Genomic DNA, 27,158 nt, shown 5'->3' with positions numbered 1-27,158 from the left:
AAGACTGACCTTCCCAGGAGAAGACAATGGATGCACTGACTGAAGTATAAGCTGCAACAATGTTGATACCTGACGAGCACAATGACGAGAGCGGGAGAAGAGGAGCCAATCATCGACATGTGAACTACGTACTAGTAAAATTGTAGATTGGGGTTTTATTTTCATTGGACTAAGTGTAAACATGCGATTCTCTGACCAATAAAGATCTGGGAAGTAGTTTTAGGAAATCTAACTTAGCAGGACAGTACAGAGAAGAGAGCTCATTCTCTCCTTATTCTTCTTAAGCTTTAAGTCAATCTTTTCCGAAAAGCATGAAGAGACTGCCTTTTCTGAACTGTAATGCTAAATCCTGATGCCTTTTCTGAACTTTAATACTGAATCCTGATGTCTTGCTGACCGACCTAAAGTCCTATTGATGAAGGCTGTCACAGCTTGCTGAACCATACTGAGGCAAGGTATAAGACAATGTTACTGACTGTTATGTCTATTTGCTTTTGTTTCTAGGTACCAACCGCCATAGTTAGATGTTTTTCCAAATTTGTGTGACTAAATTGTTTTGCATGAAGTCCAAACATGCTATTCTAATATGATGTTAGTTAGGGTTCTCACTGATGAAGTTCTCTACATGCAATAATAATTGATGTCTTTTCTTTGCTGAATCTAAATGTATGCTATTTCGTTTGCACATTTATTCTTGCTACTAATTTGTACTGTAACTCTAGAATGCGTAGTAGCTCAAGCTTTGATTAGGTTGCAATTCTTTCTCCGATTTGGTTAGCCAGCATTATTTTTGTATGTTTATCATTTGATTTTGAGACTAAGGGGGTCATTATGACCCCAGCAGTGAGTGGTAATGTGGCAGCAATACTGCCAACAGGCTGGCAATAAATACCGCCACATTATGAGGTTGGCGGGTTGGCTCCAGCCAACCCACCACTTCTCCACTCATGTCTCCACTCAGATGTCTATCTCTAGCCCGTCGGCTGGCATAGTACTGCCGGCAGCATTATGAGCCTGACCACCACCATGGTTTTCGTGGCGTTAGCAACACCACGAAAACCATGGCGGAAGGCCCAACCGGTCACAAGGAATTATTTCCCTGTCATCGGTAGGCGGCTCCCCACTCCTCCAACACTCACCTGACCCCCTGAACCCCTTCCATCCAAACTCACCCTTCCACCCCCCTCCGATCCACTCACTCACCCCCACACTGACTCCGATCCACTCACTCACCTCCCCACCGCCTCCGATACATTCACACACACCCAGCCCCATGCACGCACACACCCGAAGACACGCACCCTGCATAAACCCAACCACTCACACTGGCCTACACGCATTCATACACACACTGGCATACACGCATTCATACACGCATACTTCCAGACATGCTCACACACATTCTTACAACAATCACACTGACATGCAGACACACATTCACTTCACCATTCTTAGACGCATTCACTCACACGCATACAACAACGCAAACAATGCAACACACACAGACGCATTCACACACTCAGACACACACACACACAACACCCCCCACCCTCCAACCCCCTCCCCTGTCAGAAGCCCAACTTACCTTGGGCGAGGAGGTCTTTCGGCAGGGAACGGGAAGGGGTCCAGCCAGCAGAACACAGCCGGGCTGTATTACTGGTCATAATTTGGCTGGCGGCATTCTACTGGGGTGGCAGTGCTGGTGGTATCAGCGCCAGCTTACCACCCTCCCCCACCATGAGCACTGCCGGACTTCTGCCCTTATTGTGGAGGAAGTCAGGCAGTGCTCATTATATGGGGGACGGATGGTAGCCACAGTGGCGGTATGTTGGCGGCCTTCACCATGACAATAGGCGTTTTTTACCACCAATGTCATAATGATAACCTAAGTTATGTGACATTAGCATTGTTAATATAGGGAAATAAACATTAAAACTTTTACATAAAGGTGTGGTTATTCATAGCCGAGAGGTCATGATGTGTGGAAATTACTGACTCCTATTGATTATTGATGTCATTGATTGCTGCTGTTTAATGATCTATATTGGTACGAGGTTCAAGGTGGTAAATACTTGAAGCGCAGTCAAAGGGTCCATCGGCCTCTTCACATCTCCCTTGTGAGTTTACTTAATGAGGTCTGACGCACTAACAGAGACCTACTTGAAATGTTATAATGTACTTATTTATTCAAGTGACATATTTGCATAGTGCGAAGTGCAAACTTGCCCCTTTTAAAAGGCTCAGCAGGAAGCTTGCGAAAGGCCGTGAGGAAGGATTCAACAGACACATATGAGCACATGAATTGAGGACCAAGGTTACTGTTTTTTTTAATGTTGCTTGGTCCTAAGTACATCTAATGCCTTTGTGAGTGCATCAGATATGATGCACAAATCAATCAATCAATGAATATTTGTAGTGCTCAGCACTATCACCCCTGGGGGTATCTGGGCGATAGGAGTGTGAGGTCTCAGTCGAAGAGCCAGGTCTTGAGTTTCTTCCTGAAGTCTGAAAGGGAGGATGCTGTTCGGTGGTGGAGGAGCAAGTCGTTCCAGTTCTTGGCGGTGATGTAGGAGAAGGAACAGCCATTACTGTGGCTGCAATAGATGCAGAGGTGTGTGCGAGGGCCCAGGGGGTGGAACGCAGGTGTCTGGTGGGTTGATGGAAGTTCATGTGGTGGTTGATGTATGCCAGTCCTTGAGCGTCTAAGGCTTTGTAGGTGTGTGAAAGGATCTTGAACTGGTGGAGGTTTATGAGGTGGGGTGATGTGGATTCATTTGGGGAGGTCTAGGATGAGTCTGGCAGCTGTTTTCTGTATGGTCTGGAGTCTATTGAGAAGTTGGGTGAAGATGCTGGTGTTCAGTGTGTTGCTGTAGTTCAGGTGTCTGGTAATGAGGGCCTGGGTGATGGTCTCTCTAGAGCTGATGTGGATCCATCTGAAGATTCTGCAGAACATGAGGAGGGTGTGGAAGCAGGAAGAGGTGACTGCAATGATTTGTCACTTTATGGTGAGTTCGCTGTTGAGGATGATACAGAGGTTGTGTGTGTAGCCTGTTTGAACAGGTGTGGTTCCTAGTTCCGATGGCCACAAGCTATTGTTCCATATGGATGTGTCTCTCGCAAAAATCGCTTAAGGCAGTTTGTTCTCATCCAGTTGGAGACACTGGCGATGGCATTGCAGAAGTTTGTTCTGATTGTGGGTATGTCTTCAGTGAGTGAGAGGATGAGTTGTGTGTCATATGCATAGGATATGATGTTGAGAATGTGGGATCTGACGTTGTCCGCAAGGGGTGTCATGTAGTGTTGAACAGGGTATGGCTGAGGGATGATCTGTGGGGTAAGCCGGAGATGATGTTCTTCGGTTTGGAGGTGAAGGGAGGTAGGCGTATGCTCTACGTACATCCTGTAAGGAAGGAAGTGATCCACTTGAGGGCCTTCCCCTAGATGCCGATGTTGTTGAGACTTTTGATGAGGTTGTGGTGGGATACAGTGTTGAATGCCGTTGAAAGACTGATGAGGATCAAGGCTAAAGTCTCCCCACGGTCGAGAAGGATTCTCATGTCGTCGGTGTCTGTGATCAATGTGATCTCCATACTGTAGTTGGTGTGGAATCCTGAGTGGTAGGCATCGAGCAAGTTTCTTTTGTCTAGAGGATCGATGAGTTGTTGATTGAATGCCTTCTGGAATACTCTGGCAGGGTAAGGGAGCAGCAAGATTCGTCAGTAATTTTTGAGTTTGCTAGGGTCGACAGAGGGTTTCTTTATGAGGTGTCAGCCCTCTGCGTGTTTCTATCTGTCGGGAAGGCTGCCATGGTGATTGAGAATACTGGTGAGTTCCTTGCTGATTTCATTGGTTCCTAGGTTGAAAAAATGGTGGGGCCCTGGGGACACATGATGCCCATGGTAGCCTGTGTGGTGAGCGGTGTCCATGTAGTGAGTGCTGGATTGGTGTGTGTGGTTTGGCCGAGGCTGTTGATGTTGAGATCTGTGGTTTGGGGTCAAAATTATTGTAGATGGTGGCTATGTTCCGGTGGAATAGTTCAAGAGGATGTAACAGAGTTCTTGAGAAGGTGGATTGTGTTCTCTGTGGCTGCCGGGTTGGAGTATTCCTTGACTATTTTGAAGAGTTCTTCTTTGTGGTTGGCTGCTGTTTCGATGCGCTCTGGGAGGGCTGCTCTATTGGCTTGCTTGAAGTGCTGGTGGTAATTGCTGAGTGCTGTTTTGTAGGCGGTTCTGACGAAGGGGTTCCTGATAGAGCACCATAATTTCTCTAGTTGTGCTTGCTGGTTCTAAGCTCTGGAGTGTACCAGCTGACTTGTTTTGAGGTTTTGTTGGATTTTGATTGCTTCATAGTGGTGACTCAATTGGTACATTTGGCAAATATCTCCGAACACTCCACCGTCCATGTTTGAATGGGCTAGCTCGAAAGGACCGGTGTGTGGGCCATTTGGATCATGACACGACTATACAAAATAGCTCATACATTGGGCCTTTCAAGCTGGCCCATCTGGAAGAGACAGAGTGACAGAGTGCCCCAAAAGACAATTGAATTGAAGGGAGGAATTATAACTTTGAAATGGGCTTTTAATGAGTGATTAACTAGACCTGTAAAGCTTTTCCCAATTTTGCAAATATTTAGGATCAGAGTTGTAAGATAGCATGCTAGTTCAATCACAGTACTATAAAAGCTTTCCTATTTAAGTATGGGATCCACTGATCCTCAAAATGTAATGGGGTTCGTACAATCTTTACTCAGTGTTGAACAACATATTTACTGCTCGATTTTTCATGACTTGGAGTTTACCACAACACTTTCTCAAAAGGCCCAGTGATACAGCCTCATAGTAATACAACTTAGTTGTTTCTTTTGATGCAGACAAAGAAGGAATATAATTTCCTTTACTTGCTTCAGCAGCGATCTTGTGCTTCTTATAACTGCTGAGATGTAAGGTGCAAATGAGAGCTCATTACCTAAGAGTGCACAAAGGTTTTGATTACCTTAAAAACTACTGGATGCCTACAGAAACACATCTGATAGATCTTACAAGGTTTCAAGAGAGGTGACATTTCATGAATTGTTTGGGCCACTTCAGTCTTAGACTTAGAACCTTATTTGAAAGGCCTCTCTTTAAGAATGTAAGGGTGGAAAACTGCTCTTTCATACTACGAGTAAGGGGTCAAGGACTCTGGGCACAGGCACAGTCCCCACCTCATTCCCAGTTACACCACAGGGTAGAGAAAACAACATTTACCTGAAACTGAACACATCCTAGCATGGCCCAAGATGCCCTCCCTACCCTCTAACTCACAGTCACTGACCCTCTCCATTCCCCTTGCTGACATTTACCACCATCTTAGAGCAAGTAGAAAAGGTCAGTGGAATAGTATTGAAATCAGGTAAAGCATGTAGATTGTCACTTGGAATGCCATAGTCTACATAGCTAATGTCCAATTTAGGAACTGCAGCTCATAATGGCTGGATTTAGACAAAATGAAAGATTCTGATCCCTTGCTACTCCCGCACCTAATTTCAGCCAAAAATGATTGAAAACACTGATAACGTGCACTCACACTATTAATGTTAATGTGTGTTATACAATCCTTTAGAGGCATGGTACCTAAGTGTGACATCAATACATATTCCATACTACAAAATGATCCCACCTAGGTGCTCTGCGAGATCCTCACCAAATCTCTGAACGATGCATGTGGCATGAAGTGCATCAATGATGACATCAAGAAATATATGTTCACCACTTACATAGGATTCCACAGATTTATTTGTTTCTCCTTGAAGCATAAGGACCCTGTTGACCCACCTTTCAAACCTAAAGTGATGAAATTTGGATACACTCCATCTAAAATGAGTGAATGCATTGATTATCATTTGGAAATCATTGTTCCCCTTCACCCATCATAAAAAGAGGGCACCACTCATTTTTTGAACACCTTAATGACCGTCATATTACCCTAGACTGTAGTCACTATACTTGATGCCAAGGGACTCTAAGGTCCAGTGAAGGTTTTTGCCGCTGCCTCAGGTTTTCAAAACCTCATAAATCTGAGGCAGCGTCAAAAGCAATGGATGTTGTGGTGGAACGCCCACCGCAACACCCACTGCACGCTCCTCTGGCGCAGAAAACTGCTTCAGAGGGGCCCATATTTGCAAAGGGGAGTAACACCACAAAAAAGTGGTGTTACACTTCCTTGTAAATATGAGCAGTGCTTAGTGCCATCAAAACGTCATTAAAAGCCCCCTATTTATTTCATTAACACAGACTGGAAGATGTTTGCTAAGGTACTGGCTTTCCGCTTACTTTCTCAAATGCCTGATCTCACTGATGTAGAACAATACGGCTTCATTCCTCACAGGAATGTTGAAGATAATTCTCGAATGTTCCTAAACACCATCAATAAAGCTCATAAAATAAAAGGTACTCTGGCATCTCTTTAGATGCAGAGAAAGCTTTTAATAGAGTCAATTTGCAATTGTTAATGAATGCTCTGGAATGGCATAACTTTTTACAATTTATCACCTTGCTATACTCCTCACCACATTTATCTTTTATAGTTAATAGTATGCGATCACCTTACAGTCCTCTTAACAAAGGAACTCAACAGGGCTGCCCCTTATCTCCTTTGCTATTTGTTTTAGCTTTGGAACATTTCCTTCATCAACTAAGGACTTCAGACAACATTTCTGGGTTCAAAATTAAGAACATGCACATAAAAGTCACTGCATTTGTGGATGATATTCTCTTATTTATGTCACACCCAGATTGTTCTCTTCCTGCTTTCTCTCATGATCCTAACCTTTATTCTGCAGTCATGGGATATAAACTAAGCATAGACAAAATAGAAGTATTTCCAATGAATAAACATTGTTCTGAAACTGTATTAGTTGAAGCAGGTCTTTCTTTGAATTCCTCCAAATTCAAATGTTTAGGTATTTGGTTTTGTAGAGCTCATAAGGACTCACTGAAACTAATTCAGGCATCCTTTTGCACAAACTTCTATTTTTTTCTCTGAAATGGTCTACATTGTACCTTTCTTGATGGTGTCATCTAAATACCATTAAAATGATGTGCTTCCCCATTAATAATGTATTTCACGTGATGCTACCTATCAAGATCTGTGAAAGGTTCCTTTGTTCTATCAACAATACCATTTCCAAATGTTTATGGCATTGTAAGACACCTTGAATCTCTTTGTCAAAATGAAAACTTCATAAGACTCAAGCAGGAGTCAACTTCCCCAATTTTATTAACCATCATAGGACTTTTAGCATCAAGCAAACACAATGTTATTTGTCCCAACCTTCAAATAATACTCACAAATTATGGTTCTCTCTGGAACATGCCACATTGTCACTCTTTTCTCACAACACATTATTTTCATGCCCAACACTCCAGAATTCTGGTTACCTGTAACTGTCTCTTGCTTGCACTTTATTGAAACCCTTGTTTGTCTCGCCTTTAACCCGTACTAATCAGTTCCCTATTTGGCATAATAATTTACTTAAGAAAAAGGGAAAGATCTTACAATGGAAGGCATGAATTAACAAAGGCTTACTCCTCATCTCACAGTCATACCATTCAGGCTCTTTCATTCCATTTGCAGAGTTATCCTCAACATAAAACCTGGCATCTATTATGTGGTTCCAGTATTATGAACTTTCCGTTCTGGTACACAATACTTTCACACATCAATCCTGTTAGAAATGGGGTCTTTGGATGGCAGTCAGGTTACCCCCTGCCCCAGCAAGGACCCTCACTCTAGTCAGGGTAAAGGAGACTCACCCTCAGCTAACCCCCACTCACCACCTTGACACATTGGCATGAGCAGGCAGGCTTAACTTCAGAGTGCTAGGTGTAAAGTATTTGTACCAACACACACAGTAACTTAATGAAAACACTACAAAATGACGCAGCACAGGTTTAGAAAAATAGAACATATTTATCTAAACAAAACAAGACCAAAACGACAAAAATCCAACATACACAAGTCAAGTTATTAATTAAAAAGCAAAAAGAGTCTTCATGTTCTTTTAAGCACAACGCTAATGCTGTTAGCTTGAAAATGTACCTGGGTTGCATCAAAAATAACCCCGCAAGGGCGAGTGTGAGTCGAAAGAAGCCTGCGATGCGTCACCATCACTCACAAGCGAACCCGTGCATCGTTTCTCCTTCGGTCAGGTCGGCAGGTGTTTCTTCTCTCTGCAGGAGAGCGATGCGACGATCCAAACAAGCACTCTAGGGTCCGGGAAGGCTTTGCATAATTTTTACACGCCCAGCGATGTTTGCGTCAGAAATCCTGCTGCACGGTGATCCAAAAACCGTGCAGTTTGGGTTGCGATCTCACCAGCCTCTGTCAGGGATGCTGCACGTCGCTTCTCCAGCCGTGGGGGTCGATCTCCCAGCTGCGCTGCAGGCAGATTGTCGATTTCAGCCACAAAGCCGGCGGGGCATTGTTTTTCCAGAGGTTGCGTCAAAATTTTCACCCACACGGCGGTCTGTGCATGGATTTCTCAAACATGGCCTGCCAGCTTTTCCTTTCAAGACCCCAGGAACTGGATAGGGCACCACTTGGCAGTTCAGGAGTCTCAGCAGAGGCTCCAGGTGCTGGCAGAGAGAAGTTTTTGTTGTCCCTGAGACTTCAACAACAGGAAGCAAGCTCAATTTCAAGCCATTGGAGAGTTTTTCACAAGCAGGAAGGCACCCAAAGTCCAGTCTTTGTCCTCTTGTACAGGCAGAAGCAGCAACTGCAGGATAACTCCACAAAGCACAGTCACAGGCAGGGCAGCTCTTCTTCCCCAGCTCTTCAGCTGTCCTCCAGGCAGAGGTTCCTCTTGGTTTCCAGAAGTGATCTAAAGTATGTAGTTTTGGGTGCCCTTCTTGTACCCATTATGCCCTTTGAAATAGGCTTACTTCAAAGAAAAGTCTATCTTGTTTGTGAAATCCTGCCTTGCACAGGCCAGGCCCCAGACACACACCAAGGGGTTGGAGACTGCATTTTGTGAGGGCAGGCACAGCCCTTTCAGGTGTGAGTGACCACTCCTCCCCTCCCTCCTAGCACAGATGGCTCATCAGGATATGCAGGCTACACCCCAGCTCCCTTTGTGTCACTGTCTAGAGAGAGGTGCAAACAGCCCAACTGTCAAACTGACCCAGGCAGGGAATCCACAAACAGGCAGAGTCACAGAATGGTTTAAGCAAGAAATTGCTCACTTTCTAAAAGTGGCATTTTCAAACACACAATCTTAACATCAACTTTACTAAAAGATGTATTTTTGAATTATGAGCTCAGCGACCACAAATTCCACATGTCTATCCGCTCCCAAAGGGAATCTACTCTTTAATCATATTTAAGGGTAGCCCCCATGTTAACCTATGAGAGGGATAGGCCTTGCAACAGTGAAAACCGAATTGAGCAGTATTTCACTGTTAGGACATATAAAACACATTAGTATGTGTCCTACCTTAAACATACATTGCACCCTGCCCATGGGGCTAACTAGGGCCTGCCTTAAGGGTGTCTCAAGTGTAAGAAAAGGGAGGGTTTGTGCCTGGCAAGTGGGTACACTTGCCAAGTCGAATTGGCAGTTTAAAACTGCACACACAGACACTGCAGTGGCAGGTCTGAGCCATGTTTACAGAGCTACTAATGTGGGTGACACAACCAGTGCTGCAGGCCCACAAGTAGCATTTGATTTACAGGCCCTGGGTACCTCTAGAGCACTGTACTAGGGACTTACCAGTAAATCAAATATGCCAATCATGGATAGACCAATCAATCATACAATTTACACAGAGATCCTATGCACTTTAGCACTGGTTAGCAGTGGTGAAGATGCTCAGAGTTCAAAAGCCAACAACAAGAGGTCAGAAAACAAAATAGGAGGCAGGAGGCAAAAAGATTGGGGATGACCCTACATAAGGAAAAAAGTCCAACAACTTCCCTCCAGATACCTCCCTCCTCCGCTCATCTCCCCAGCCGAACACATCATCCATCTACCCTACGGTGGTTTGCATACATAAGTGCCTTAGATGACCTGGCCCAGATAGGACCAATACACCCACAGAAACATTGTGGGAGTCTAGTGTATGCTTTTTTTGTCCGACTTCTTTTTGGGATGGAGTTTGGTGCAAAATGCATACCACTGCACGTACTGCTAGTCTCACCCAAACTTTATAGTTTTTCAACAACAGACTTTTTTCATACTCCGTCTGTCTCTTCAAGGCTAAATTTGCATACCAAGATACTGATTTCTACATGTTTTTTCCTGTCCAGCTCTGTCCACTTTCTGGTCTTTGGTGTGGAAACACATTAATGCAATCACTCAGATTCACATAGCCCTTTAACATGATATTTTGTTTCTGGGCAGCCTTCATGATGTTTGGTCCACTAGCAGAATGCTCAGGAAATTTGTAGATCTTCTGATTGCTATCTCTATTGATGTTATTACTTCCAATTGGAAGTCTACAGAGAATATTACTCTTCAGTGTTGGTAGAACGTAGTGTTTTATCATCACAGTCTAGATAGATATAATCGTATATAATTGCTGTTATCTGTTAAGCGTAATAGGTTGTGGTTGCCACTTACCACATATCTGTTTCATACTGCTACGAATGTTGCTATTTCTTATACCAACCAACTTTATGTTTTTATTGTATCTATAATTCAATTTTGTAATATTTGCTGTTTCATCTACTATATTTAATAATTCTTCCCATATGTATAATACATATGATTACAAGTTGAAATTTTGTATATAGTCTCCTCTCTTCTTTTCCATTTCTATCTCCTTCATCCACGTTTTCCCTTTTCTCTTCTTCAAAACTCCTTTTCTTAGAACTTGCATAGCTCTTCCTTGCTCATACTCATATTTTTGGGGATTTATAAAATGCATTGCTCTTCCTTACTCATCCGCACATTCTTTGTGACGCATGTAATTTTATTTTTCAGTTGTGTTTAACTTTCAAACGCCAAACCTGTATAGGTTGATATGTTCTATTATATATAATATTGGTTCTAAATAAACACCTTTACCTAAAAAAACAACCTAATCACATTAGAGGTGAAGCTTGTGCTTTTCCTGGAACTGTTACATTTCTCACTGTATTTGAATGTGATAATTGCTAATTTCTCTAACTAAATAGTCCACCTATAAGGCTGTGCCAATATTTTGGGGGCAAATTTAAGCATGATTATATTCTGCACATCCCTACATGGCAAAATAATCTTGTGTTCTACAAAATATTCATTGATGATAGTTCCATACTACAGGTTGGTGGTCATGAACAACGTATGGCTTGCATTAGTGAAATGCAGTCTATAAATCAATGAATGCAGTCAGTTCTATTATAGATGAACCTAACTTTACATTTGTAGACATATACTTGAGAATTAGTCAAGATAATCCATAGACCAAACTCTTCTTTAAACCAACAGATTGGAACATCCTACTGCATAATCCTAGCTTCCATCCCATCTCTCTAAAACTAGGCTCATATTTATTGCTATCTTGCTGTGCTGCGTGAAAGGGCAGGCATGCATCATACTTAAAATTATATTGCACATTCCTATTCTCTGCCTGTGCTAGCGTGCAAACTGCTGCCTAGCACCAATGCAAGCACCCTTGCCCCATGGTACAAGTGTGCCTGCATTGTAGGCAGGATTGTTTTTGTTCACAATGCAGCAGACCTAGAAAGAATAAACAACAAGGAGAAATAAAGGTATTTCTCCTTCTTGTACCGCTGGTGGAAAGGTGTACAATTCTTATGCATTTCCAGGTCTTCAAGTGTTGGTAGATCTGGGAAAGTGTCAGAATGCATTGATGGAGTCATGTGAACACCCATGCTCCATCTACGGCACGGCTCCCTGCTGCATATTAATGTAAGCCAGTGATTTTCACTGCCTTTCGTTACTCTATATTTGTCAAGCCATGCAGGGTCATGCACAGTGGCTGTGCATTTCTTGGTAAATCTCATCTAAGTTTTGCATCACCCCTGCGTCCCCTTACGAAATGCAAGGGCGACACAAAAGCTTGGTAAATAGGACCCTATTTGCTTACGAGTAAGTTGATGAGAATTAAAAGGATCACCAGCAATCCATTTGATTATGATGAACAAATGATGAGAATGATGGCTTGTTTCATGTGAGAGGATATACAGAGAACAAAAGACAAAACAAAAGGCGAAAGGGATGACTGGACAAAATTACTACAATCGTCCATTAAAAAAACGACCAGAGAAATATGGTTTTCATTTTCAAATTTTTCACTGCCAGCTACAAAATAAAAGAATCTTAAATATTGGCCCTTTCTGAGTAATAAAAGTGATTTCAAAGACGGCTTTAAGAATTCCCCTAGTTTATATAAAGAAGTGATTTGTACGAGCAAGATTCATCATAATACTAGACCCAGACAATGCACCATGTGAGGTGGAACAATTCAGTGCTTCAACTGTTTAAACTGTAGGGCAATCATTAAAGGTAATATCAGAACACACCCCATAACAAAACAAAAGTTCAACGTCAAGGATATTTATAGTTGTGATGCCAACATTTGCATCTACTTGTGGAAATGGGCTGTGGAAAAGTGAAGATTGAGTGAAAAATCAAAACTAGATTTCTTTAACATAAAAGCAACATTCAATGTCTCTCTATTAAATTTTCTGTTGATCTCTGTTTTCATGTTCAGAAACTTAACATCAGCCAAAAGAGATTTGAGGTTTTCGAAAATAAATATAAAAGAAGAGACAGAGACAATTATAGAATGTTGTTTCAAAGATAATTTTCTTGATTGTCTAGTTCATGGGTACTCACAAACATTTTCACAGGGGCCACAAAGTTTGGTCTGGGATGTGACGAAGGTTGCATTGATGCCAGCAGGGTGCCGTCAGTGATTAGCTGTAAGGTGGGCATAGGGCAAGAGAGACATATGGAGAACTGCACAATGTGAAACCAGTAATTTGGGATTTTGGCTTCTCCGCTTAACCAAATTGTGTGATCCTAGGCGTTTTTGTTTTTCACTTTCCATCCTTCTTCTTCATTATCACATGTGAGGGCCTCAAAATACATGACTTCAGGCTGTGTGCTAAAAAAAACATTCTCCTTTGCATGATTTTCTCAAATTCAATATTGTTCATGTATAATAGGAACACAGGCCACCCAAAGAGTGGCACATAACAAGTGACTTGTCTTTTAGTTCACTTTTGGCATTTTGTCAGGGTAGGGTGAAGAATGAATGCTTCTGAAATCATGTTTGAAAACTATCACTTCAAAAAAATACTTCTCAAGGCACTGTTATAATCTGATGTACTAAGTTAAAATGATTCTGAATGATAATGAAATACACTTTTTGTATTTTGAATAAACTTTTTTATACTTTTGCTGCAAGATCTCTTTAAAAATGAAGGTATTTCTCAAGTTAATAAATACATTCTTTCTTTCACTTTAATTTACCTTTAAAGAAGTGTTGGGTGTTTACTTAACATTTAATCGTCACTGCTGAGCTAGTAAACTGCAGCCCAGTGCTGCTGTTGACAAGGGGGTGGGGGCCACATGTAAAGGTCAGGAGGTCTGCATGATGCCAGGCGTACTTTGAGTATCACTGGTCTAGTTGAACAGTCTAAACCTAGTGACTCAATGACAGGTTGGAGATGTCTTTGTTCACAGTAATTAACATTTGTAGAGTGTTAAAAGCATAGAGCATTGCTCTCTTGTGATAGTGTATGGCATATTGCATCTTTTCATTTTTTGGGGGTTGAATGTTGACTGTCATTGTTTATCATGTAAAGCTGCTTTACATGTGATTTATTTTATTACTGTACATTGTTATTGGTTACAGACCACTATTTTTTCAAATTAAGGGGGTGATTCTAAGTCTGACGCCCGCCAGACTTCCCCCTCCAAAATACCGCTCCGCGGTCGGAAGACCGCTGAGGGTATTCTGGGTTTTGCACTGGGCTGGCGGGTGACCGCCAAAAGGCCACCCGCCAGCCCAGTGCAAAACTACCTTCCCACGAGGACGCCGGCTCCGAATGGAGCCGGCGGAGTGGGAAGGTGCGACGGGTGCAGTGGCACCCGTCGCGAATTTCACTATCTGCAATGCAGACAGTGAAATTCTTTGTGGGGCCCTCTTATGGGGGCCCCTGCAGTGCCCATGCCTTTGGCATGGGCACTGCAGGGGCCCCCAGGGGCCCCACGACAACCTATACCGCCATCCTGTTCCTGGCGGGCGAACCGCCAGGAACAGGATGGCGGTATGGGCTGTCAGAATCCCCATGGCGGCGCAGCGAGCTGCGCCGCCATGGAGGATTCAAATGGGCAGCGGAAAACCGGAGGGAGACCGCCGGTTTTCCACTTCTGACCGCGGTCAAACCGCCGCGGTCAGAATGCCCAGCGGGGCACCGCCAGCCTGTTGGCGGTGCCCCCGTCATTTTAGCCCTGGCGGTCTTGGACCGCCAGGGTTAGAATGACCCCCAAAGTATTTTATGCAATGTTTGTCCATGCCGCTTAGATCGTTGACTACCTGATTATGTAGAGTGACTCCTGACCTGATTTAAGGCCAGGTTTCCCTCCACACGCTGCGCAGCTCCTCCTGTCTGCCTCCGTGCCCCAGACACCACCCTTGCTGCTGCTATGAGTTTGAGGCCCTCCATCACCCTCAGGCACCCGCCTGCTCCTCATCCCTGGTGTCTAGTGGTTGCTGTAAGTATTGTGTGTCTGTCCTGTAATTTGTCTTTGTGTTATTTGTGCAGTTTTTCCTCTTTTTGTGCCTTTTCTGTTCTCTGACTCTGTTTTTTGTGACTCTGTTTTTGTGCCTTTCTGCTCTCTGACTCTGTTTCCTTGCCTTTCCTAGTCTTTTGCCTATTTTGCTGATTTTTCCCGCTCTCCCTGTTCCCGCCGCTGCATCCCCTGCGGCCCTGGACCCCTTGCACCCCCATTTGCCCACAGCTCCCCGCCTCCCAGCTGCTCCTCCCTCCCACCTCCCCTTCTTAATGGCGGACGCTGCGTGGCCATGCCAGAGGCGCACCAGAAGCAAGCCCGTCTGCACCCACCCACGCCTGGACCGTGCCTAGCGCCAGTCCCCCTGTCCCATGCGTCCCCCACGCCACCAGACACCATTACACCGCCAAAAAACTCCACGCGCTCAACCCTGGCCGCCCCACCGCTTGCGTCCAGACCTCTCCAAGGCACACCCATGGACCCTTCTCCTGCCGGATGTGCTACTTCACCTGCGCCCAAGCCACCAAGCACCACAACAACTCCACCCATAACAACCACCTCAGCTGCATCTTCCTCAACACCCACTCCGTCCACAAGCACACCATCGAACTCTGGGACCTGCTCACCTCAACTTCCCCAGACATCAACTTCCTCACCCAAACCTGGATGAACCCCTCCTCAGGACCTGACATCGCCATAGCCATCCCTGAAGGCTACAAAATCACCCGAAGAGACTGCACCAACAAACCGGGAGGAGGAATCGCCATAGTCCACAGGAGCACCATTAGGATCTCAACCAACACCCATGACACCTTCGATGGCGCCGAACACTTGCACTTCCAGATTTACGTCAACGCCAACACCATCCTGAGAGGAACCCTTGTTTACAGACCCCCAGGCCCCGGTCCACAGTTCTGCGACGCCATCGCCGACACAATCAGCGCCCACACCCTCGCCTCCATGGACTACATGCTCCTCGGCGACCTGAATTTTCACCTGGAGAACACCAACGACAGCAACTCCTCAGTCCTGCTTGACAACCTCGACAACCTCGGTCTCAAACAACTCGTCACAACGCCCACCCACTCAGCCGGCCACACACTCGAACCCATCTTCTCCACCAGCAGCCACATCACCTTCACCCATATCACCAAACTCCACTGGACCGACCACTGCTGTGTCCACTTCTCCTTCCAGAAACCCACCACTCACCACCACCAGCAATGAACCCCTCACCGCAGCTGGAACAAGATCTCAAAGAACCAACTGATCTCCACCCTCACCCATGCCCTGCAACCCAACACCAGCGACCCCAATATCGCCACCTTCAACCTCAAACAATGTCTAGACGACTGCGCCAACACCCTCGCTTCACTTAGGAAATCAACCAACACCGCACAAGCAAGAAAGCACCCTGGTTTACCGCCGACGTTCAGGCCTCCAAGCGGGAGTGCCAGAAAACCGAGAAGATCTGGTGCCAAGAACAAACAGAGAGCAACCATGCCGCCCTCAAGACTGCCATCCGCAAGCATCACCAGCTCATCTGGACCACCAAAAGATCATTCTACAAAGAACGAATCGACAACACTGCACACAACAGCAAGGAGCTCTTCAGCATCATCAAAGAACTCACCAACCCCAAGTCCTGCTCCGCCGCCCCCCGTTTGCAAGTCCTATGCGACTCCCTCGCCACCTTTTTTCACAGCAAGATCACAGACATCCACAGCAGTTTCACCTCACCAACCCCCACAACCAATGCTGCCAACGCAAACCCCAACGCACCCAACCACACCAACCTCCTGAGTGCCTGGACTCACACCAACGACGAGGACACCACCAAGACCATGAGCACCATCCACTCCGGATCACCCACAGACCCCTGCCCTCACCATGTCATCAATAAAGCCCGCCAAATCATCGCTCCCAAGCTCCGTACCATCATCAACAGCTCCTTCGAGACCGCCACCTTCCCGGAGACCTGGAAACACAGAAAAGTCATGCCCTGCTCAAAAAACTCAAGGCAGACCCCGAACACTTCAAGAATTACCGACCCATCTCCCTACTCCCCTTCCCAGCGAAGGTCATTCGGAAGATAGTCAACAGCCAACTATCACGCTTCCTGGAGGACAACAGCCTGCTCGACATCTCCCAGTCCGGCTTCCGCAAGAACCACAGCACTGAGGCCGCTCTCATCGCTGCTACCAACGACATCAGGATCATGCTCGACAAAGGTGAAACCGTGGCCCTCATCCTGCTTGACCTCTGGGCAGCGTTTGACACTGTCTGTCACCACACACTTCACACCTCCACGACGCTGGAATCCGCCACAAGGCCCTGGACTGGATCACGTCCTTCCTCTCCGGCAGAACTCAGAGAGTCCACCTCCCTCTGTTCCTGTTAAAAGCCACCAAGACCATCTGCGGGGTACCCCAAGGATCCTTTCTCAGCCCCACCCTTTTCAACGTCTACATGGCGCCGCTCACCAACATTGGCCGATCCTACGCCCTTAACATCGTCTCCTACGCGGGCGACACACAACTGATCCTCTCACTCACGAAGGACCCCGCCACCACCAAGACCAACCTCCACAACGGACTTAACGCCATTGCCAACTGGGTGGAGGTAAGCCGCCTCAAACTGAACTCGGATAAGACCGAGATCGTCATCCTCGGCTCCAACAAATCAGCATGGGACGACTCCTGGTGGCATGCAACTCTAGGAGCCACTTCAACTCCCACCACCAATGCACGCAACCTCGGCTTCATACTGGACTCATCGCTCACTATGACCCAGCAAGTCAATGCCATCTCATCCTCATGTTTCAAGACCCTCTGCATGCTTCGCAAGACCTTCAGATGGATCCCCATTGAAACCAGAAGAACGGTTATCCACGCCCTCATTAGCAGTAGACTGGACTACGGCAACGCACTCTACGCGGGAACAACGGCCAAGCTCCAGAGAAAACTTCAGCGCATTCAGAACGTGTCAGCACAACTCATCCTTAACCTCCCTCACCACAAACACATCTCAGCCCACCTCAGAGACCTCCACTGGCTCCCTGTCAACAAAAGGATCATCTTCAAACTCCTGATCCACGCTCACAAGTCTCTCCACGATGCCAGCCCTGCCTACCTCAACGAGTGTCTCAATTTCCACGTCCCGACACGCCAGCTCCGCTCCGCCAACCTCACCCTCGCCACCATCCCCTGCATCCACCGTACCACAACCAGCAGCAGATCATTCTCCCACCTCGCCGCCAAAACCTGGAACTCCCTCCCCGTCAACCTACGTCTGACCCAGGACCTCCTGACCTTCAGGAAGCGTCTCAAGCCCTAGCTATTCGAGCAGTGGCACCCCACCCAGCGCCTTGAGACCCTATCAGGTGAGTAGCACGCTTAACAAATGATCTTTGGGCCAGATGTTTGAAAAATTCAGTTTGCGATTTAATAATTGTGAATCTTTTTGATTCACAGTTAGGAAATTGCAGACTGTGATGCACTGCAGTGTGTGTAACACTGTTAGTGATTCCCAAATGGTCACAAGGGACATGCCTCATGAATATTAATGAGGCAGGGTGTAGGAAGTTGGCTCTGTATGTGCTATTTCAAAGTAAGGAATAGCATGCACAGAGTCCAAGGGTTCCCCTTAGAGGTAAAATAGTGGTAAAAAGAGATAATACTAATGCTCTATTTTGTGGTAGTGTGGTCGAGCAGTAGGCTTATCCAAGGAGTAGTGTTAAGCATTTGTTGTACATACACATAGACAATAAATGAGGTACACACACTCAGAGACAAATCCAGCCAATAGGTTTTGTATAGAAAAATACCTTTTCTTAGTTTATTTTAAGAACCACAGGTTCAAATTTAACATGTAATATCTTGTTTGAAAGGTATTGCAGGTAAGTACATTAGGAACTTTGAATCATTTCAATTGCATGTATACTTTCCAAGTTATTCACAAATAGCTATTTAAAAAGTGGACACAGTGCAATTTTCACAGTTCCTGGGGGAGGTAAGTTTTTGTTAGTTTTACCAGGTAAGTACGACACTTACAGGGTTCAGTTCTTGGTCCAAGGTAGCCCACCGTTGGGGGTTCAGAGCAACCCCAAAGTTACCACACCAGCAGCTCAGGGCCGGTCAGGTGCAGAGTTCAAAGTGGTGCCCAAAACGCATAGGCTTCAATGGAGAGAAGGGGGTGCCCCGGTTCCAGTCTGCCAGCAGGTAAGTACCCACGTCTTCGGAGGGCAGACCAGGGGGGTTTTGTAGGGCACCGGGGGGGACACAAGCCCACACAGAAATGTCACCCTCAGCGGCGCGGGGGCGGCCGGGTGCAATGTTAGAACAAGCGTCGGGTTCGCAATGTTAGTCAATGAGAGATCAAGGGATCTCTTCAGTGCTGCAGGCAGGCAAGGGGGGGCTTCCTCGGGGAAACCTCCACTTGGGCAAGGGAGAGGGACTCCTGGGGGTCACTTCTGCAGTGAAAGTCCGGTCCTTCCGGTCCTGGGGGCTGCGGGTGCAGGGTCTTTTCCAGGCGTCGGGACTTAGGTTTCAGAGAGTCGCGGTCAGGGGAAGCCTCGGGATTCCCTCTGCAGGCGGCGCTGTGGGGGCTCAGGGGGGACAGGTTTTGGTACTCACAGTCGTAGAGTAGTCCGGGGGTCCTCCCTGAGGTGTTGGTTCTCCACCAGCCGAGTCGGGGTCGCCTGGTGCAGTGTTGCAAGTCTCACGCTTCTTGCGGGGAGTTGCAGGGTTCTTTAAAGCTGCTTCTTGAAACAAAGTTGCAGTCTTTTTGGAGCAGGTCCGCTGTCCTCAGGAGTTTCTTGTCGTCGTCGAAGCAGGGCAGTCCTCAGAGGATTCAGAGGTCGCTGGTCCCTTTGGAAGGCGTCGCTGGAGCAGAGTTCTTTGGAAGGCAGGAGACAGGCCGGTGAGTTTCTGGAGCCAAGGCAGTTGTTGTCTTCTGGTCTTCCTCTGCAGGGGTTTTCAGCTAGGCAGTCCTTCTTCTTGTAGTTGCAGGAATCTAAATTTATAGGGTTCAGGGTAGCCCTTAAATACTAAATTTAAGGGCGTGTTTAGGTCTGGGGGGTTAGTAGCCAATGGCTACTAGCCCTGAGGGTGGGTACACCCTCTTTGTGCCTCCTCCCAAGGGGAGGGGGTCACATCCCTAATCCTATTGGGGGAATCCTCCATCTGCAAGATGGAGGATTTCTAAAATTTAGAGTCACCTCAGCTCAGGACACCTTAGGGGCTGTCCTGACTGGCCAGTGACTCCTCCTTGTTGCTTTCTTTGTTCCCTCCAGCCTTGCTGCCAAAAGTGGGGGCCGTGGCCGGAGGGGGCGGGCAACTCCACTAAGCTGGAGTGCCCTGCTGGGCTGTGACAAAGGGGTGAGCCTTTGAGGCTCACCGCCAGGTGTTACAGCTCCTGCCTGGGGGAGGTGTTAGCATCTCCACCCAGTGCAGGCTTTGTTACTGGCCTCAGAGTGACAAAGGCACTCTCCCCATGGGGCCAGCAACATGTCTCTAGTGTGGCAGGCTGCTGGAACCAGTCAGCCTACACAGATAGTCGGTTAAGTTTCAGGGGGCACCTCTAAGGTGCCCTCTGTGGTGTATTTTACAATAAAATGTACACTGGCATCAGTGTGCATTTATTGTGCTGAGAAGTTTGATACCAAACTTCCCAGTTTTCAGTGTAGCCATTAGGGTGCTGTGGAGTTCGTGTAAAACAGACTCCCAGACCATATACTCTTATGGCTACCCTGCACTTACAATGTCTAAGGTTTTGCTTAGACACTGTAGGGGTACAGTGCTCATGCACTGGTACCCTCACCTATGGTATAGTGCACCCTGCCTTGGGGCTGTAAGGCCTGCTAGAGGGGTGTCTTACCTATACTGCATAGGCAGTGAGAGGCTGGCATGGCACCCTGAGGGGAGTGCCATGTCGACTTACTCATTTTGTTCTCACTAGCACACACAGGCTTGTAAGCAGTGAGTCTGTGCTGAGTGAGGGGTCTCTAGGGTGGCATAATACATGCTGCAGCCCTTAGAGACCTTCCCTGGCATCAGAGCCCTTGGTACCAGAGGTACCAGTTACAAGGGAATTATCTGGATGCCAGGGGGTGCCAATTGTGGAAACAATGGTACCTTTTAGGTGAAAGAACACTGGTGCTGGGGCCTGGTTAGCAGGGTCCCAGTACACTTCTCAGTCAAGTCAGCATCAGTATCAGGCAAAAAGTGGGGGGTAACTGCAACAGGGAGCCATTTCTTTACACAAGCCCCCCCCAGCCCACAGGCCAGGAGACTCAGCCAAAGCTGGAAGAGTCTTCCTAGTCTGTCAGGCGAGGAAGAGTAGAGGAAATAGGCTGGTTTGTTGCAGGGCCTACTCTGCCTTACATCCTCCTGTTCAGGTCATTCCCTCTGGGGAACTGACCCACTTCCACAGTAATAGGACCTATACTGAATTGCCTCTTGTCTGTGCTTTTTATGTCTTCACCCATTCTCTCTATTTTGGGGTTAGAGTTATCCACCTCTGCTAATCTTATCTTAGCCAGGGTCACCCCTAGCTTACCCAAAGAGGTTACCCAGAGCTGAAGTAACCCCACCATGACCAACAGGGTCAGGGTGCCTAACTTGTTATTTGGCATGGGGTCAGACCACCATGCCAAGGATAGTGCAGCCATAAAGGCTAACACCCAGCAGAGGCCACTGACAGCTGTCAGTGCCCAGAACCACACCTTTAGCTCTTCACCTACAAGGGAAGGGGCTAAGTTACAGGCTTCTTTGGGTTCAGGGTGCCTGTCTGCTGTATTAGAGTGGGGGGTTACCACATCTTGTAGTAAACACCCTTCTTCCACTCTTTCTTCTGTTAGCTGAGGAGCCACCCACTCAGGCTTAACAGTTGCCTGACTAGTCAGGACTTCTTGTGGGTCAGGTTGGACTTTATCAGAGCCACTTTTGGAGTTCTCCCCTACTGGAGCAGAATCTCCTTGGCTTGCTGGAACCTTGGGTAAAGGTTGTCCACCTTTCCTACTCTGTTTCCTTTTCTTTTTCTTCTGGGGCCTACTTGCATTTACTGCAGAGGTAGGCACTCCAGAATCCTTGGGAGAGGACTGGCCCTGGACCAGTTCTTCTCTTAGGCTCTGACTAACCTCTGGGTAGTCATTTCCAAGGAGACAATCAAGGGGGAGGTCTGTACTGACTACCACCCTTCTCCAGCTAAAAGTTCCACCCACTTCTATGGGCACAAAAGCCACAGGCCTATTAGTGACCCTGTCTGGGCTAACTCTTACTCTGGCCATCTCACCTGGGATGTACTGGTTTGAGAACACCAGCCTGTCATGCACAATAGTGTGACTGGCACAAGTGTCTCTCAGGGCAGTGGCTGGGATTCCATTCACCTGTAGGTGGTGGAAGTGTCTACTTCCCTCTGGAATCTCCAACTCACCTGTTGGGCCCTTTTTCCAGTTGAAGGCTATGAAGACCTCCTCATCTGAGGAGTCATCCACAATGGCTACACTGGTCAGCCCTGGGATTTTGCTAGGGGGTTTGTTTTTGGGACACGAAGTGTCCTTGGTGTGGTGCCCTGTCAGTTTACAGTTATGGCACCATGCCTTAGTGGCATCCCAGCTCTTACCCTGGTACCCACCTTTGTTTTGGGTTGTGTCTCTGGGCCCACCCACCTGGTCTGGTTTTTGGGGGCCTACAGGGGACTCTTTTTCTTTGTTTCTAGTGTCACCCACTTTCTCCTGGGGAGGCTTTGTAACCCCTTTCTTTTGGTCACCCCCAGTGGAAGTTTTGGTTACCCTAGTCTTGACCCAGTGGTCTGCCTTCTTTCCCAATTCTTGGGGAGAAATTGGACCTAGGTCTACCAGATACTGATGCAACTTTTCATTGAAGCAGTTACTTAAAATGTGTTCTTTCATAAACAAATTATAAAGCCCAACATAGTCATACACTTCATTTCCAGTTACCCAACCATCCAGTGTTTTCACTGAGTAGTCAACATAATCAACCCAGATCTGGCTCGAGGATTTTTGAGCCCCCCTGAATCTAATCCTATACTCCTCAGTGGAGAATCCAAAGCCCTCAATCAGGGTACCCTTCATGAGGTCATAAGATTCTGCATCTTTTTTAGAGAGTGTGAGGAGTCTATCCCTACACTTTCCTGTGAACATTTCCCAAAGGAGAGCACCCCAGTGAGATTTGTTCACTTTTCTGGTTACACAAGCCCTCTCAAAAGCTGTGAACCATTTGGTGATGTCATCACCATCTTCATATTTTGTTACAATCCCTTTGGGGATTTTCAACATGTCAGGAGAATCTCTGACCCTATTTATGTTGCTGCCACCATTGATGGGTCCTAGGCCCATCTCTTGTCTTTCCCTTTCTATGGCTAGGATCTGTCTTTCCAAAGCCAATCTTTTGGCCATCCTGGCTAACTGGATGTCCTCTTCACTGGAGTTATCCTCAGTGATTTCAGAGAGGTTGGTCCCTCCTGTGAGGGAACCAACATCTCTGACTATTATTTGTGGAGTCAGGGCTTGAGAGGCCCTGTTCTCCCTAGATAGGACTGGTGGGGGGGAATCACCCTCCAAGTCACTATCTTCATCCTCTGTGTTGCCATCCTCAGAGGGGTTGGCCTTTGCAAACTCTGCCAACAGCTCCTGGAGCTGTAGTTTGGAAGGTCTGGGGCCCATTGTTATTTTCTTTAGTTTACAGAGTGACCTTAGCTCTCTCATCTGTAGTTGGAGGTAAGGTGTGGTGTCGAGTTCCACCACAGTCACATCTGTGCTAGACATTTTGCTTCTAAAAGTTGGAATACTTTTTAAGAATCTAAAACTGGTTCTAGAATCTAATTCAAACTTTTACAAACTTTTAAACTCTAAAAGAAATGCTAAACAGGATCTAACACAAGGCCCTAGCAGGTCTTTTAAGAATTTAGAAAACTTTTCAAATTGCAAAAATCAATTTCTAATGACAATTTTGGAATTTGTCGTGTGATCAGGTATTGGCTGAGTAGTCCAGCAAATGCAAAGTCTTGTACCCCACCGCTGATCCACCAATGTAGGAAGTTGGCTCTGTATGTGCTATTTCAAAGTAAGGAATAGCATGCACAGAGTCCAAGGGTTCCCCTTAGAGGTAAAATAGTGGTAAAAAGAGATAATACTAATGCTCTATTTTGTGGTAGTGTGGTCGAGCAGTAGGCTTATCCAAGGAGTAGTGTTAAGCATTTGTTGTACATACACATAGACAATAAATGAGGTAAACACACTCAGAGACAAATCCAGCCAATAGGTTTTGTATAGAAAAATACCTTTTCTTAGTTTATTTTAAGAACCACAGGTTCAAATTTAACATGTAATATCTTGTTTGAAAGGTATTGCAGGTAAGTACATTAGGAACTTTGAATCATTTCAATTGCATGTATACTTTCCAAGTTATTCACAAATAGCTATTTAAAAAGTGGACACAGTGCAATTTTCACAGTTCCTGGGGGAGGTAAGTTTTTGTTAGTTTTACCAGGTAAGTACGACACTTACAGGGTTCAGTTCTTGGTCCAAGGTAGCCCACCGTTGGGGGTTCAGAGCAACCCCAAAGTTACCACACCAGCAGCTCAGGGCCGGTCAGGTGCAGAGTTCAAAGTGGTGCCCAAAACGCATAGGCTTCAATGGAGAGAAGGGGGTGCCCCGGTTCCAGTCTGCCAGCAGGTAAGTACCCGCGTCTTCGGAGGGCAGACCAGGGGAGTTTTGTAGGGCACCGGGGGGGACACAAGCCCACACAGAAATTTCACCCTCAGCGGCGCGGGGGCGGCCGGGTGCAGTGTTAGAACAAGCGTCGGGTTCGCAATGTTAGTCAATGAGAGATCAAGGGATCTCTTCAGCGCTGCAGGCAGGCAAGGGGGGGCTTCCTCGGGGAAACCTCCACTTGGGCAAGGGAGAGGGACTCCTGGGGGTCACTTCTGCAGTGAAAGTCCGGTCCTTCCGGTCCTGGGGGCTGCGGGTGCAGGGTCTTTTCCAGGCGTCGGGACTTAGGTTTCAGAGAGTCGCGGTCAGGGGAAGCCTCGGGATTCCCTCTGCAGGCGGCGCTGGGGGGCTCAGGGGGGACAGGTTTTGGTACTCACAGTCGTAGAGTAGTCCGGGGGTCCTCCCTGAGGTGTTGGTTCTCCACCAGCCGAGTCGGGGTCGCCTGGTGCAGTGTTGCAAGTCTCACGCTTCTTGCGGGGAGTTGCAGGGTTCTTTAAAGCTGCTTCTTGAAACAAAGTTGCAGTCTTTTTGGAGCAGGTCCGCTGTCCTCGGGAGTCTCTTGTCGTCGTCGAAGCAGGGCAGTCCTCAGAGGATTCAGAGGTCGCTGGTCCCTTTGGAAGGCGTCGCTGGAGCAGAGTTCTTTGGAAGGCAGGAGACAGGCCGGTGAGTTTCTGGAGCCAAGGCAGTTGTTGTCTTCTGGTCTTCCTCTGCAGGGGTTTTCAGCTAGGCAGTCCTTCTTCTTGTAGTTGCAGGAATCTAAATTTCTAGGGTTCAGGGTAGCCCTTAAATACTAAATTTAAGGGCGTGTTTAGGTCTGGGGGTTAGTAGCCAATGGCTACTAGCCCTGAGGGTGGGTACACCCTCTTTGTGCCTCCTCCCAAGGGGAGGGGGTCACATCCCTAATCCTATTGGGGGAATCCTCCATCTGCAAGATGGAGGATTTCTAAAAGTTAGAGTCACCTCAGCTCAGGACACCTTAGGGGCTGTCCTGACTGGCCAGTGACTCCTCCTTGTTGCTTTCTTTGTTCCCTCCAGCCTTGCCGCCAAAAGTGGGGGCCATGGCCGGAGGGGGCGGGCAACTCCACTAAGCTGGAGTGCCCTGCTGGGCTGTGACAAAGGGGTGAGCCTTTGAGGCTCACCGCCAGGTGTTACAGCTCCTGCCTGGGGGAGGTGTTAGCATCTCCACCCAGTGCAGGCTTTGTTACTGGCCTCAGAGTGACAAAGGCACTCTCCCCATGGGGCCAGCAACATGTCTCTAGTGTGGCAGGCTGCTGGAACCAGTCAGCCTACACAGATAGTCGGTTAAGTTTCAGGGGGCACCTCTAAGGTGCCCTCTGTGGTGTATTTTACAATAAAATGTACACTGGCATCAGTGTGCATTTATTGTGCTGAGAAGTTTGATACCAAACTTCCCAGTTTTCAGTGTAGCCATTAGGGTGCTGTGGAGTTCGTGTAAAACAGACTCCCAGACCATATACTCTTATGGCTACCCTGCACTTACAATGTCTAAGGTTTTGCTTAGACACTGTAGGGGTACAGTGCTCATGCACTGGTACCCTCACCTATGGTATAGTGCACCCTGCCTTGGGGCTGTAAGGCCTGCTAGAGGGGTGTCTTACCTATACTGCATAGGCAGTGAGAGGCTGGCATGGCACCCTGAGGGGAGTGCCATGTCGACTTACTCATTTTGTTCTCACTAGCACACACAGGCTTGTAAGCAGTGAGTCTGTGCTGAGTGAGGGGTCTCTAGGGTGGCATAATACATGCTGCAGCCCTTAGAGACCTTCCCTGGCATCAGGGCCCTTGGTACCAGAGGTACCAGTTACAAGGGACTTATCTGGATGCCAGGGTGTGCCAATTGTGGAAACAATGGTACCTTTTAGGTGAAAGAACACTGGTGCTGGGGCCTGGTTAGCAGGGTCCCAGCACACTTCTCAGTCAAGTCAGCATCAGTATCAGGCAAAAAGTGGGGGGTAACTGCAACAGGGAGCTATTTCTTTACACAGGGCATAATTTGTGACCCGTTGGGAATGGCCAGCACTCACAGGGATAGTGGCCTGCTGGGTTCAGCACATCAGCATCTCTGTTACTGAGTTTTGAACAAGTGTTTTTGGTTTTTTTTGTAATGCAGCTCATTTTCCAGGAAAATTAGATGCATTACAGAAAGAAAAGTAAAAAGTTTTCTTTTCATTTTTTAAGAGTAGGCAGGGCCTAAAAATATTTTCACCCACATTCACAAAGGGGACCCTTTCCAGTTTTCAAATGTGTTACCAACTCTATGGAGTCGATAAAATAAGAATATTTTGCAACCATATTCCAGTCACAAAACATTCATACATGCCAGCGGTATCCAGTATTAGGAAGGGACACCTTAAACATGGCCCTTACTAATACTGAATTGCAAAAGCAAAATGTGATTCGGTAACAAGTTGCCAAGTCGCCTTTTGTACATTAAAAATGTACTTTACCAGTTGCAAATGGCTTGATGGGCCTTTTGCGACCGATAAAATGGTTTGTATATCTGGCCCTTAGGGCCAGATGTACGAACACATTTTCCCATAGACACAGAGGGGCATATTTATACTCTGTTTGCGCCGGATGTGCGTCAAACATTTTGACGCACATTAGGCGCAAACACTGCCCCATATTTATACTTTGACGTCCGACCCCGCGGGCGTCAAAGTTCCACCATGTGCAT

This window comes from Pleurodeles waltl, chromosome 2_2 (assembly GCF_031143425.1).
Source record: "Pleurodeles waltl isolate 20211129_DDA chromosome 2_2, aPleWal1.hap1.20221129, whole genome shotgun sequence".
Taxonomy (NCBI): domain Eukaryota; kingdom Metazoa; phylum Chordata; class Amphibia; order Caudata; family Salamandridae; genus Pleurodeles; species Pleurodeles waltl.
Note: the sequence above shows the minus strand (reverse complement) of the source record.